General features: G+C 31.5%; 1 protein-coding gene across 3 annotated transcripts in view; it reads left to right on the top strand.

The window, feature by feature from the left end:
* Window positions 1–14011, top strand: part of SERTAD2 (SERTA domain containing 2) — a 195482-nt gene that overhangs the window by 68243 nt on the left and 113228 nt on the right. The window lies entirely within an intron of this gene.

Raw genomic sequence — 14011 nt, 5'->3', positions numbered from 1 at the left:
TATAGTAAAGCTGCCTATTGTTTCCACCAGAAAGCATGAATCATCTCACATTCATGAACCTGGAAAAACCTTATAATGGACATGAACTGAAGTTTCTTAGTTTTCTTTATACTTCATTCTTTAGAAGTTGTTTTCCTCCTTCTGTTTTGTTTTCCTTATGATAGGATCTGAGAAAAGTATCACAGTGTAAAAATTTCACAATGGGAATGTAGGCACCTCAGCATTATTGTGCAATTAAAAGAAAATCTGAAGTTTGTGTTAGCTAGTATACACAGGCCTAAGCCATGCTTTCAGTGGATTCTATTATTGGAAATTTATATACTTCTTTTTTAAAAAAAGAAAAGCTTAATTCATAGTGTTTCCCTTCAAAATTTATCTCATGAATGGAAATGATAGCATAACATCAATTCAGCAAAAATTGGAGTTCCTTCTGTGCTAAAGTCTAAGTTGGTCCTAATTCTCAGAATTTATAATCCTTGGGAGACAAAATACATGTATGTTAAAAACCAGAAGTATAGAGGCAATATATAGATTAAATTGATGTGGGATGTTGAGGGGTGGTTGGAATGAAACTTATGTGCTGACTATCCAGGTCAGCCTAATTCTTAGGTCAATATGGTAAACTCCCATGTATTCTTTAATATTGAACATCTATCTCTGCTATGGCTCTTGAAATTTGCACTATTAGAGTTTATTTCTTTGGGTTAAGAAACTGTCTCTTTAGAAGGATATTGCTTTTTAAAAAATACATCTAGTACCCATTTGTAGCACATTCGCATACATTCAATATTTTTATTGTATTCGGTTTTATAAAACAAAAAGCAGGATCTTAGAATTCAAAGCAAGCATGTTTTGATGAAGGTCTATAGGAAGGAGAAAAAGAGTAGGGCAGTCTTAGTGGGAAGAAGTTCCTTAGAAATAAATTTCACCTATTAAATAGTTTTATTTAGGGTTATCCCTGATGGACATCTGTATATAACTTTGTCTATAATCACATTGCCAGTAAATTCTGTACTCATCTTTTCTGTTATAAATGTGTGTGTGTGTGTGTGTGTGTGTGTGTGTGTGTGTGTGTGTGTGTGTGTGTGTGTGAGATTTTGGAACAGTGAATGAAGATTCTGAATCATTTTTTAAAAAATTAGATTATATGGTAAAACTATGGACTTTGTTCTTAATATTCTTAATATTAAAAATATTTAGAATTCATATGTGATCCAGTAACATTTATTATAGTGAACATTCTGAATGTTCATTTAAATACAAATAAAGGACTATGTAGTTAGAATCTATATGTAGATTTAAATAATGACAAAATTTTGAAATTTATCTTCAATATTTGTCACTCCACATGACAAGTCATTCAAGTAAAAAGTTCTCCACTTTATCTGAGGACAACAGCCTCCCCTAGATTTTTTTTGAGAGGCATTCTTATGCTAAGAGAGTCAAAAATATTGAACATCTATATATTTTTTAAAAATTCTATTTTAAAAGGTAAAATTCAATTATAGATAATAAATAAATCTATTAGCATTGCTTCTTCTTGAATTTTCTCCTTTGTTTGCTTAAGGTTTTTTTACCTAAATACCTCTTATTAGGAATGTAAGATCTAGGGATAGATATAATGTTAAGACATTTAGAGAATATAAAAATGTAGAGAATTTTTGCCCTGTGAACAGTCCTTAGTGATAAAGCTCTAAATAGCATTTATGGAATTAGAGGTTTGGATTCTTATTTGAGGACTCTTATTATGCACAAGACTTTCTTCCTTATGTTCTTTTAGCATCATTTTTCAGCAGACTTCCTTTCTCACTTAGTAAAAACATTTATAATGGACTTTTTCAGACATATTTTTCTTTTTTTCCCTTCTTTCTTTTGATGTATTATTGTTTTGATCTCATATATATTTATAAATGCATATTATCTTGATATGTTGTTTAAAATTAAATATTGTTTATTATGATATGGTTAAGGATTTTCTTTACTATTACGCATGTTTAACCTTATATTGGTTTACTTGCTGTCTAGAGAGGGGAAAGAAGAAGAGGGAAGAAGAAAAATTTGGAACACAAGGTTTTCCAAGGGTGAATGTTGAAAACTCTTCTTTGCATGTATTTTGAAAAAAAAACTATTATTATTTTTTTAAAAAGAATTTTATTTACTGTTGGAATCAATACATGTGAACCATAAAATATCAAATATTTATGAACCAAAAAAATCTTTGGAAGCACTTGATGAGGAACTTTTTTGAGCTCTCTTTGGTACTTTGACAACAGAGAAAGAGATTTCGGCTGTGATGTCTTGTATGATGTGATTTGAGGGTCACTAAAGTCTTGCCTTAAAATCTTCTTGCTGTTCAACATAATATCTGAAATTCCTGATAATAGGAACATTTCTTTTAGTTAAGAGTTTATGTCCAGAAGACCTTTGTCATTTAGATCTGAAAGGGACAATGAATCAAGATAAACTTGTTTGTCAGATTAGCTAGCTATCATCTATCAGCAAGGAAAAAAATATATTTTTAGTAATAAGTTTTTAATGGGACTTGGAAATGAGAAAGGTAGAATTGAGGAGGAAAAACTTGACTTATATCCACAAATATTGCCTAGATTTGGCTCTGGATTCTAAAATTAAGATAAGAATTTAGACTGGATAATTTCCAAAATTAATTTCTGTCTTATAATTGTTGTGAAAATATAAAAGAATTTCTGACTTTTAACAAGGCATGGTACAGTGCTAAATGTGGAGTCATAGATCTTTGGATTAAAATCTTGGCTCTGCCACTTATTACAGCCCTGGCCAAACCACTTAACTTCCTTGGGTCTCAGTTTCTTCAATTGTAAAATAAACCAATTGGACCAGATGACCTCAAAGAACCGTACTCCAAATCTTTTCTAAGGAACCAAATTTGGTCCTAATCCAGGACTTTATTTCCTTAAATTGTACTTAGAAATAAATGGTCATTTAGTAGTTATGATAAAAGTGGTCTCATATGGTATTAGTATTGTCATGTTCACAGTTTAAAGAATATAAGTATATTTCATAGCACTTATTATTATTTTAAATTCATCTTAATATTTAACATACTTTTATGCAGATAATGGAAATGATTAACAGGGTACTATTCTTAATATATTTTTGTTATTAAATTATTTAGAGGATTTTAAATAAGGAAACCTTAGCAAAGAAATATAGAAATTGCAGATCAGTAATATTATGATGAAAAATGATATTATCTTAGACCTATATAATATATATAGAATGACAATAACTAATAGATGATTAGAAATGTCGAAATAAATAATAATAGCACAACTCTTTTTTTTGTTGTTGCTAAATTATACCTAATAAAATTCTGAGTTTTATATATTTTTTTGTAGATTAAGAAATATTAATTGAAAAGTCTTACTGTAGAATGTTAATTAAATTCTTAAAGTTATTAAAATTCTAAAATTAAAAGATTTTATATGTGCTAAAAGGCAATGGATTCCTTAAGTTCAGGGTCAATTTTGTTTCTGTCTAGCAACTGTGCCTAACATACTGCCTTATACATAGTAGGCACATAAATATTTGTTGAATTAAATTGAATTATATTTGTGATCTCAAAGTTAAGAGTTTATATTTCAATTTATCAGTTTTATTTGGCCAACACTGTGTTTTGTTTAGTTTTGTGGAGTATTATACAAATAACATTGCTTTTCTTGTTTATGTTAAAATTCTACTTAAATTTTCTGCTATATACTAATGAGAAGAAAACATTTGCCAAATTTCATAGAAATCCTACAGTAAATTATTCCAGGTTTGGGTTACGTGACAAATGAAATCAAATTAGCTTCCTTTTGAAATACATACATCTGCTGCCATGCACATGTTATAGTGATATGTTTAAAGCGTAGTCCAGGACCTGGCACAAAACACTGTATAAATGCTTATTTTTTTCCTTTCTACTTCCTCTTCTATTTCTGTGATGTAACATTTTAATTGAGCTTTGATAAGGACAGATTTACATCATTGATCTATACTGACCTGATAAATTATTTTTTCATACTTTATTTCAACATCATCTACTTTTATTTCAGGATGTTGGGTAAAAATGATTTGCAGCATATTTGTATTTGTTATCAAGGCCTTGACTAATTGTAAACATGCAATTTTCTAAAGTGTCTCTTTTATATCATTATCTATAAACCAGAGTTGTATTGATTTTGCCCATACTATAACCTCAGAGAGTTAGAGATGAAAGGCACTCTAGAGGTCATCTAGTCCAATCTCTCATTCAACATGTTCATTCAATTGCTGAGTCTTACTCCCTCTCACCACAACAGATTTCAGTTATACTCTCTTTCCTTCATTCACATGATCACATACATGAGTTCAGGCTATTCTGGCCTATTCTAATCTAACAAATTTCCTAATTTGTTACCTGACTTTTAGGTTCTACCCTTTCATGTAGATCTGTCTTCTGTACCACTGCCAAAACAATCTTCCTCCAATACAAGCTTCACCATATGAATCCCATGCTCAAGAACTTTCTGTGGCTTCCCATTACCTTGAACATAAAATACAAACTTTTCTTGTCATATTAGAGTCTTTGTTGGTCTGGCTCTATCCTCCCTTTTCCAGACTCATTTCAGGTTAGTTTCTCCTCCTCCTCCCCTCTCCACACATTCCAACCAAACTGACCAAACTCAGCCTTTCATCTCCATCCTGCTTCTGTGACTTTGCACTGGCTTTTTCTTCCATCTTCCTTGTGTGCTCCTCCTCCACCCCCTCTTAGCCTCCACATGCCTGGAATGAGTGACTGCCTCATTTCTGCCTCTTAGAATTCTTGCCTTCCCTCTAGCCTTAGCACAGATGTCAACTCCTATGGAAAGGCTCTCTTGCTGCCCCCTCTCTGAGCTATGTTGCTACCATTCTCTTTATGAACTTAACATGCTGTATTCCCTAGGAAACTTCAGTCTCCTTGAGAACAAGCACTGCTGCATCTCTAGTGCCTAGCACAGTGTTCATATGCAATAGACACTTAATGAATGTTTTTTTGGGTTTGTTTTGCTTTTTTTTTTTTTTTTTTTTTTTGCTTTGAATTGTTCAAGTTTACACACATAAATAACAAAGCAGAGAATAAAGGAGTGCTTCTCAAAGATGACTTCAAAACTCTTAGAAATTATTGAAGACTCCAAAGAACTTTTGTTCATGTGAATTATATATCTACGAATATCTGTTATATTAGAAATTAAAATTGATAAATTTTAAAAATATTCATTCATTAAAAAATAATCAATTTATTACAATGTCAATATAAATTATATATTTGCAAATGAAAAATAACTTTCAAAACAAAAACAATTTAGTTTACAAATCTTTTTAATATCTGGCTTAATAGAAGATACTTGTATTCTCATATTTGCTTCTATATTCAATCTGTTGTGATTTTTTATTTTGGTTGAAGTACATGAAGAAAATCCAATCTTACACACATATCTAGGTGGAAAAGGGAGTCACATTTTAATAGGAAAATAACATTATGGTAGTATTATAAATTTTTTTTAGTTTTGACCTTGAAGCCCTCCTGAAATGGTCTTGGGGACCTCGAGGGATCCATAAATCACATGTTAGAGTAAAGGTTTCAACCAAGACCTTTCAGTTCAAATACAGTGTTTTCTTTCTGCTGTATCATTGCTTTATAGCATAATGATCAGTAAAAGAGTTAATAAAGCAAAATATTGTACTTAAAAAATGTAACAATCTATTTAGCCCAAGACAAATCAGGACTTAGAAGCAGTTACCAAATTTTAAACATTTGATGTTTTGGGAAGGACCTATGCTTACCACAGAGAAATTTGATTGCTACAGTTTCTATAAGAGGAATGTTTGAAAGTAATTGCTCCTAGTCTACCAGGAGCCTTTTCTTGGTCTTGAACCCAGCCACACCCATTCTGAAAGAGTCCATCTTCCTCTGATAACAAATAAGCAAAGAAGGGTCTTTGTTGAGGCACGCCCTTTGCCAGAGGATTGTCATATTTGTTTGCTACTGTATTTCTCAAGCACTCTCAAAATACCTGTGGTGTTTTGCAAAATACACATAACCTGCTCAGAAAAGCTGAATCCACCATGCATTTTTTTCAGATTTCCCTCAGAAGGAGAAAGACTAATGTTGAAAGAAAGGCACTTAGCCTCTTTTATCCCATACAATGAGATCTTCCACATTTTGCCAGCCTAGACAGTAACATACTGAAAGGTGTATGGTACCTAACAGTTAAAGGAAGAGAGTCAGTAAATAAAAATCTCTAATCTTATAGATTACTTGGCAGAGGGATTTGTTTGGTAGATAAACCTTGCCCTTTAAAAAAAAATTACACTTTTTGCTGTCATTTTTAGATTTAGTAACAATGAGAGCTACATCAGTCTGAATAATTTTTGTTTAGAGGTATTAAGTTCTATGAATATTGAAAGAATATCATATCCTCAGTTTTGAATGGTACCATTCATAATTCAGAGCTTCTATTGGGAATGATTTGTTTCAAATGGAGAAATGTTTTTTTTTGTTTTTTTTTAATGGAACTATTTAAATATGTGTTGCTGTCTCTTCTCATACATCACAAAATGAAGTTGTGTAAATGTTGAGTTATTATGGAACACTGTTAGAATAGCACTCAGGCTTCTGAAATTGAGATTTCAGTAAAGAACCTGGAAAATCTTAATTGTAAGAATTGTGTTGTTCTGGAAAAACTTTTAAATTTGTATTGAGCAGGATTTTTTAAAGAAGGGTAAGTTATGATTATAAATTGTAAACTTGCTGGGTTTATTTTTATTTTAGGTACTTGCAGAGGTATATAACTTACTCGTCCTTAAGTAAAAAGAAAAAGATTCCCTTTTTTTTTTCTTCTAGCACATGAAATAATAACATTTGTATAGCACCATAAAAAAAATGCAAAGTGTTTTCCACAATGACACTATGAAGTAGGTGATACAAGTATCTATTTTACAGATTAGAGATTTTTTTGTAGATTTTCCACTTACTGTTTGCTAAAGCTGGCTCAGAAGCTTAGTCAGAAATTAAATGATTATTGTTTTCTTTTTTATACCACATTTTATTATTTTTATCCTTCAGTTTTTTTAAAAGAAGGCCCCCCCAAACTCAAATTAAAATGTAATTTCCTAATTAGAATAAATTGTGGTTTTCCTGTTATGAAGAAAAAAATACATAGGAAAACTTTTTCCTTGATAGCTATAGTATAACTAGATAAATTCAATGGTCAGAAGAGTGAACTTTCTTTTCTTTGGCTAGTTATCAGGCAGATGAAACCAATGGGGATAAAGCTAGGGCTGATTCTACTTTTTTTTTTTCCTTTCCAGAGAATGTGTTTTCCATTCTGCTTCCTAATAGTACTATAGCAAGTGACTTGAGAATATGGAATTGACAGTAGAATAGAGAACAAAAAAGATCCATATTGCTTCTCTGCCAACTCTTTTTGAGCTTCTATTGGTAAGGACTCTTAGACCCCCAATGACAGTTTAATAGCCATGTCCTCTTTTAGTTGGTGTCCCATAATGCTTTTGTTCTTTATCTGATGTCCTAAGGAGCTAATCTGGAAGAGCAAACTGTAAGTTTCTGTAAACCTGTTTCACTTAAGAATAGTTTCTTCTGACTGGGAGGGGAATGAAAATTGTTAGCACTAATATCTGTCTGCCCAGGTTGCATGTACCTTCGGATTCTAATGTTTATTGTGCAACAAGAAAATGATATTCGCACACATGTATTGTACCTAGACTATATTGTAACACATGTAAAATGTATGGTATTGCCTGTCGTCGGGGGGAGGGAATAGAGGGAGGGGGGGTAAATTGGAAAAATGAATACAAGGGATAATATTATAAAATATATATATATATATAATAAAAAAAAATAAAAAAAAAAAAGAAAGAAAGAAAAAAAAAAAAGAATAGTTTCTTCTGTTATCTTCAGTTTTATTTATTCTTTGACTTTAGTAGTATGTTTTGCTTAGGATAATTTCACCTCCTAAAAATTATAGAATGGTATGAAGATCATTGACTAATGGAAGGACTAACCTGAGAAAAGCTATTTAACAAATCCTAGATCCAGAGGTATAAGGGACCTTTGTTATTCTTCAGATGTTTTTCTGTCATGTCCAACTCTTTGTGACCCCATTTGCAGTTTTCTTGGCAAAGATATTGGCGAAGTCTACCATGTCCTTCTCCAGCTCATTTTACAAATAAGGAAATTGAGGAAAACAGGGTGAAGTGATTTACCCAAGGTCACATAGCTAGTAAGTATCTGGGACCAGATTTGAAGACAGGAAGATGTCTTACTGACTCCAGACACAGTATTGTATCCACTTTACCACTTAGCTTAGAGGTCACCTAGTCCAACTTCTTCATTTTAGCTGGAAGTAATGGAAGTTAAATGTCTTTCCAAAGATATAGAGTAACTTTAAACATTTTTAAAGTGTAATCATTGAAGATACAAGGAAAAGCAAAAGATAGGCATTCAGAGTCTGATGAGGGAAACAACATTGCAAACTACTATGTGCAAAGAAGGTAGATATAGGATAAATTGGGATTAATCAACAGAAGAAAGTTACTAATTTTGAAGGGATCAGGAAAGGCTATTTATAGAAAGTAGCATTTTAGCTGGTTCTATAAGGAATGCAGGGAAGCCAGAAGTAGAAATGAGGAAGGAGAGAATTCCAGGCATGGCAGCCAGCCAATGAAAGTATCTGAATTGGGTGATGGGGTATCTTGTGTGAGGAATAGCAAAAAAAAAAAAAAAAAAAAAAAAAAGCCCTTTGATTGCAGAGTGTGTGGTGTTGAGTAAGGTGTAAAAAGTCTGGAGAAGAAAGAGGATCCAGTTAAAAAGGGCTCTTCTACAGTTGAGGAAAATGAAGGCTCAGAGAGATCAGGAGACTTGATGCACATGAATTGATATACAAATTTAGACTTACATTTCCTTTGGGAAAATTATTAATTTGTCACTGAATAATTATATTAATGTGAAGGTCATTCTTTGTCGAATTTTCTCAAGTATAGAATGTTTCCAAAAGAAGTCTTTATTCTTTTGTTCTTGTAATCATGGATCATATTTAAATATTATTTACAGTTTACAAAAAACTCTCTTCACAGAAGCCCTCTAAGTCAGTTAATATGAGAAGGAAATATCCTCATTTTATAGATAAAAAAACAAATCCAGAGGTTTGTCCAAGATCATACTTGCTAATATTTGGTAGTCAAGATTTAAAATGATTACTTATATCCAATTTTTTCCATTGTATCATTTGTCTTTCAGCTTAAGAGATCTATTTACAGTTTCTCATATATTATGAAAATAATTTTTTCATTTTCAGATTATTCTTCACTCCATATTAATGTGGTTCTATTTTAGGTAGACAAAATTTTTTACTCTGGATAATACTTTGCTGGCATGGAGGTGGCCTGGTTTCTTAAAGGCCATATCAGCAAGATTCAAATTAGTAGTTTCTGCCATTCCCCAAAGACTTTGAGTACAAATAAATTGACACACTATCTGCTTTCTAGGAACAAGCCTAGCTAGGAAGAGACTTGTAACTTGTTGGCTGGCTGTGATTAATTCTGTGATTATTGATGTCCTGAAAATAAACAAAACAAACAAACAAAAAAACCACAAAATATCTCTCAGTTCTGTTCACTTTTTGTTTATGTGATGAGGATAGCAAAGTGGTAGAAAGTGGGGCAGAAGGTACTAAGAATCATATAGTTCTTATGCTATCTATAAAAAATTAATTATTAGCACTTTTTGTCCTTGTTTTTGAAGAGATGGTAGTATTGCAACCTCAGAGTAATTTATATAATGCATTGAAATGTTATGAGCCTAGATATTGGAGTCAATTGGACTTGAGTCTTAGCTCTGGCATTTACTGGTCGTATGACATCGGGCAAGTCTCTTGAACTTCCTTGCCTTAAATTTCTTCATTTGTGAATAAAGAAAGGATTGAGTTAAATCTGCCTTAGATCCCTTTTAGCTATAAATTTAGGAGATTAAGAAATTGTTTCTTAGTATAGCAAAGCAATTGTCTTTTACAGTCAATTACTAAAAATAAAACCAAATTACTATTGGGAATGCCTTTAAGAGATGGGCAATGCTGCTAAAACCTTTCTGGTAGCTTAATAGGGAGAAAATTCTGGAGTCAAGTCTCTAGCATGCAAGTGTATTTTTTGGTCTTCTTTAAATAATGCATTATGCAGGTCCTGAAATATATGTGGTGGAAATTTAGGATCTTTGTCAGTAAAGTTAGGATTACAGTATTTTAGAACTATAGTTAAGGAAACTGAGGCTCAGAGATTTTAAGTGACCTCATTTAAGATCATGCATTTATTAAGTGACAAGGCTGAGATTCAACCTTGGGTCCAATAACTACAAACGCAGCATTCTTTCCATTCTATTACACTGCCTTCATGTTCAGGTTAGTTTCTAGCATATATTACATTTCTTACCTTTACTTTTTGATGTCCATTCTTGTGACAAACAGAAAAGAATTTGTAACCATTTAAGTTCCATACAGTTTAACTGTATTTTCCTGTATGGTCACCTCTTCATTATTAAAGAACTGAGTAATCACTTTTCATATTTTCTAAATAATTAGTATCTCCTATTTGTTATTTAACTTTGAGACATTATACTACTCATTAATATCTATTTAATACTAGAAGATGGATAGAGGAAAGTTAAAATTATCAAATTTATAGTTGATTTAAAAAGTTTGATGAGAGTAAAAGAAGAAAAAAAATTAAGTTTGGGGATTAAAATGCAATACTGCATCTTTTATATTTATGCTTATTACCATTGGTAATTATCTTGAATAAATGCAAGTTGACTATGTAGCTAATATTATATAATTCTTTGATTAGTGAAGTTGATGACTTTTTTTTTTTTTTTTTTTTTTTTTTTGGCACAGGAATGAATGATGTTCTGCCCTAATTATTGCTCAGTTCAGTTAAAGGGAATTTCTACTCTTTTTAAAAAATCCATGACTTTAAGACCAGTAATTTTGGTACCTATTGTGTTTTCTGTTATGAGTGCTAGGCACCACTAATTAGCTTTATGTTGCTATGTTGTTCAGCAGATAGAGTGAAGTTGATATACAATGTAGACATCTTTTGATATTTTTCTATGAATTTAGATGAGTGAACTTTTCCAGTAATTTTCAAATGTCAGTATATGATGGTTTTATAATATTTTGAAGTGGGGGTTTGTCATGGAAGAAAATATGATCATGAATTTTGAGGAAGAGAAAGAGGGTATTTGAAGAGGCAAATAGGCTTCATGTTTTCAAAACTATTATTTTTAAATTTTTCAAAATTATTTTGTTAAAAGCAATACCAAATAAAAATGCAGCCCCCCAAAACTTGCTTAAATGATTAATATTTAAATTAATAAGGAGTTATAAATATTTCAGTCACTTCCTCTTATTCCTTGTCAGAATTATTCATCCATTCTTATTACTTTTCCTCTGAGAGTAATTAGAATGTACTCTATTCTTCAAATTTTGTATTATTTCATAAAAGTCTTTGTATGGTTTTTGTGTTTTTAATATTTTTATTTCTTAGTTGCAGTATATTTACCATTCCCTTATGTTTTGACTAATTTTCTAATTTTACTGTAATTATATATAATGTTATGAAAATCTTTAAACAGACAACTTTTTTTCTGTTTTTTGATAATACTTTTAGGGTATATTCCCAGTGATAGAATTATTGGGTCAGGGTAAGAATATTTTTGTAACCATTCTTCCAATTTACTTTCCCAAATTTGTAATTCCATTAACAGTGAATTAATATATTTGTTGTCCATAATGCTGACAGGATTAAATTTTATATCTTTTAATTATTATTGATAATTTGATGTTATGTATGTGAGATGCTTCCTCAATATTTTAATTTGCTTCTCATTAATGATTAGAGAGAGGAAGCATTCTTATTTAAACAGTTAAATGAAAAAAAAAATGATATCTTTAGTCTTGTAGAAGTCGTTTAACTGCTTAGGACCTCGATTTCTTTATCTATAGAGTGGGAGAATAGAATGGTTTAAATGATTCCCTAAGGACCCTTCCAGTTATGACATTCTATGCTATTTTTATTTATTTATTTTTTTTGCTGAGGCAATTGGGGTTAAGTGACTTGATCAAGGTCACACAGCTAGGAAGTGTTAAGTGTCTGGGACCAAATTTGAACTCAAGACCTCCTGACTTCAGAGCTGGTGTTCTATCCACTCACCATCTAGCTGCATCCCATGACTATTATTTTATATATGTAGTTTTTATTTACTAGATATATGCATGGGTAATTTTACAGCATTGACAATTGCCAAACCTTTTGTTCTAATTTTTCCCCTCCTGCCCCCCCCCAAGATGGCAGGTTGACCAATACATGTTAAATATGTTAAAGTATAAATTAAATGCAATATATGCATACATGTCCAAACAGTTGTTTTGCTGTACAAAAAGAATTGGATTTTGAAATAGTGTACAATTAGCCTGTGAAAGAGATAAAAAATTCAGGCAGACAAAAATAGAGGGATTGGGAATTCTATGTAGAGGTTCATAGTCATCTCCTAGAGTTCTTTGGTTGGGTGTAGCTGGTTCAGTTCATTACTGGTCTATTGGAATTGATTTGGTTCATCTCATTGTTGAAGATGGCCTCATCCATCAGAATTGATCATCATATAGTATTGTTGTTGAAGTATATAATGATCTCTTGGTCCTGCTCATTTCACTCAGCATCAGTTCATGTAAGTCTCTCCAAGCATGACTATTATTTTTAACACATTTCCCTTAAAGCTAAGGCTCTTAACCTTCTTTTGTCATAGATACCTTTGACAATCTGGTGAAGCCTTTGGACTCTTCAGAATAATGTTTTTAAATGCATAAAACAAAATATATAGGACTTAAAGGAAACCAATTATGTTGAAATTTAGTTATCAAAATATTTTTCAAAACTAGTTTAGAGATCTGAGATTGAGAATCTCTGCTAAAAGAACTCAAAAGATTTGATAGATACAGGAGGATTCTTACTGCATGTCATTCACTCATTCTTTTCTAGCTCATGTTCATATTGTACTAGTCCAAATCAATTCCTTCCAATCAAATTCAGTTTATATAAAAGGTATGTATATCTTCCCATTATTATTATTTTTCCAGTGTCTTCCTGTGCAGATTTTTTTCCTTTCAAAGAGATATCACTTTGGAAATATGACCAATAATGGAAATTAAGAAATTATGTCCAATTTTACACATGTAAAAAATAAGAGATAGCAGTGTTGAGTGACCGATCTGGTGTCACCCAATGAGAAGCGAGTGGCCCAGTGAAAAGAGCATCAACTTGTCCATCCAAAGACCAGAATTGAAATGCCATCTCTAATATCACTCTTGAAGCTTTGCCTATGTCATTTAATTTCTTTGGAGAAATGTAGAAAAGGGCCTTCAACATTCCTTCCACCTCTAGATCTGTGATCCTATTGGAGTTCTGTCTTTCTCCTGCTAAACCAAATTTTTTGCCATCATTTCAGCCAGCTTCACAGCAGAATTAGAGAAATCATATTTTCACCTAACAAAAATCTCTCAGGCCACTCTTCTTTTTTGTTTACATGCTAATTTATATTAGTTCACTGTAGGAAAAGTTTCAGTGCCAGTTAAAAAACACAACTTATAACCATATTAGTGCTATAAATGTCATCATAGTAAACATTAGATAGTTGAAGAAAGTGTTTTTTTTTTCTAATTTAATGTGTTTGTTTCTCAGACTATTTCATGAATTAATGAAGGTTAATAAGATTTTTTTCTTTAGCAGTAATAAATTGGACAAAATATCCTCCTATGATAGATTTAATTAGAATATATTAACCCCGAAGTACTTCCTGTATGTACAAGATTAAGGGACTCCAAATAATATGAAAATTTAAATAGATCCTAAAAAACATGATTACTTTGTACAACTTCTGACAACTGGTATTTTATACAATGAA

This window comes from Sminthopsis crassicaudata, chromosome 2 (genome assembly GCF_048593235.1).
Source record: "Sminthopsis crassicaudata isolate SCR6 chromosome 2, ASM4859323v1, whole genome shotgun sequence".
In the NCBI taxonomy this organism is placed as follows: Eukaryota; Metazoa; Chordata; class Mammalia; order Dasyuromorphia; family Dasyuridae; genus Sminthopsis; species Sminthopsis crassicaudata.
Note: the sequence above shows the minus strand (reverse complement) of the source record. Positions and strands in the feature narration are given on the sequence as shown.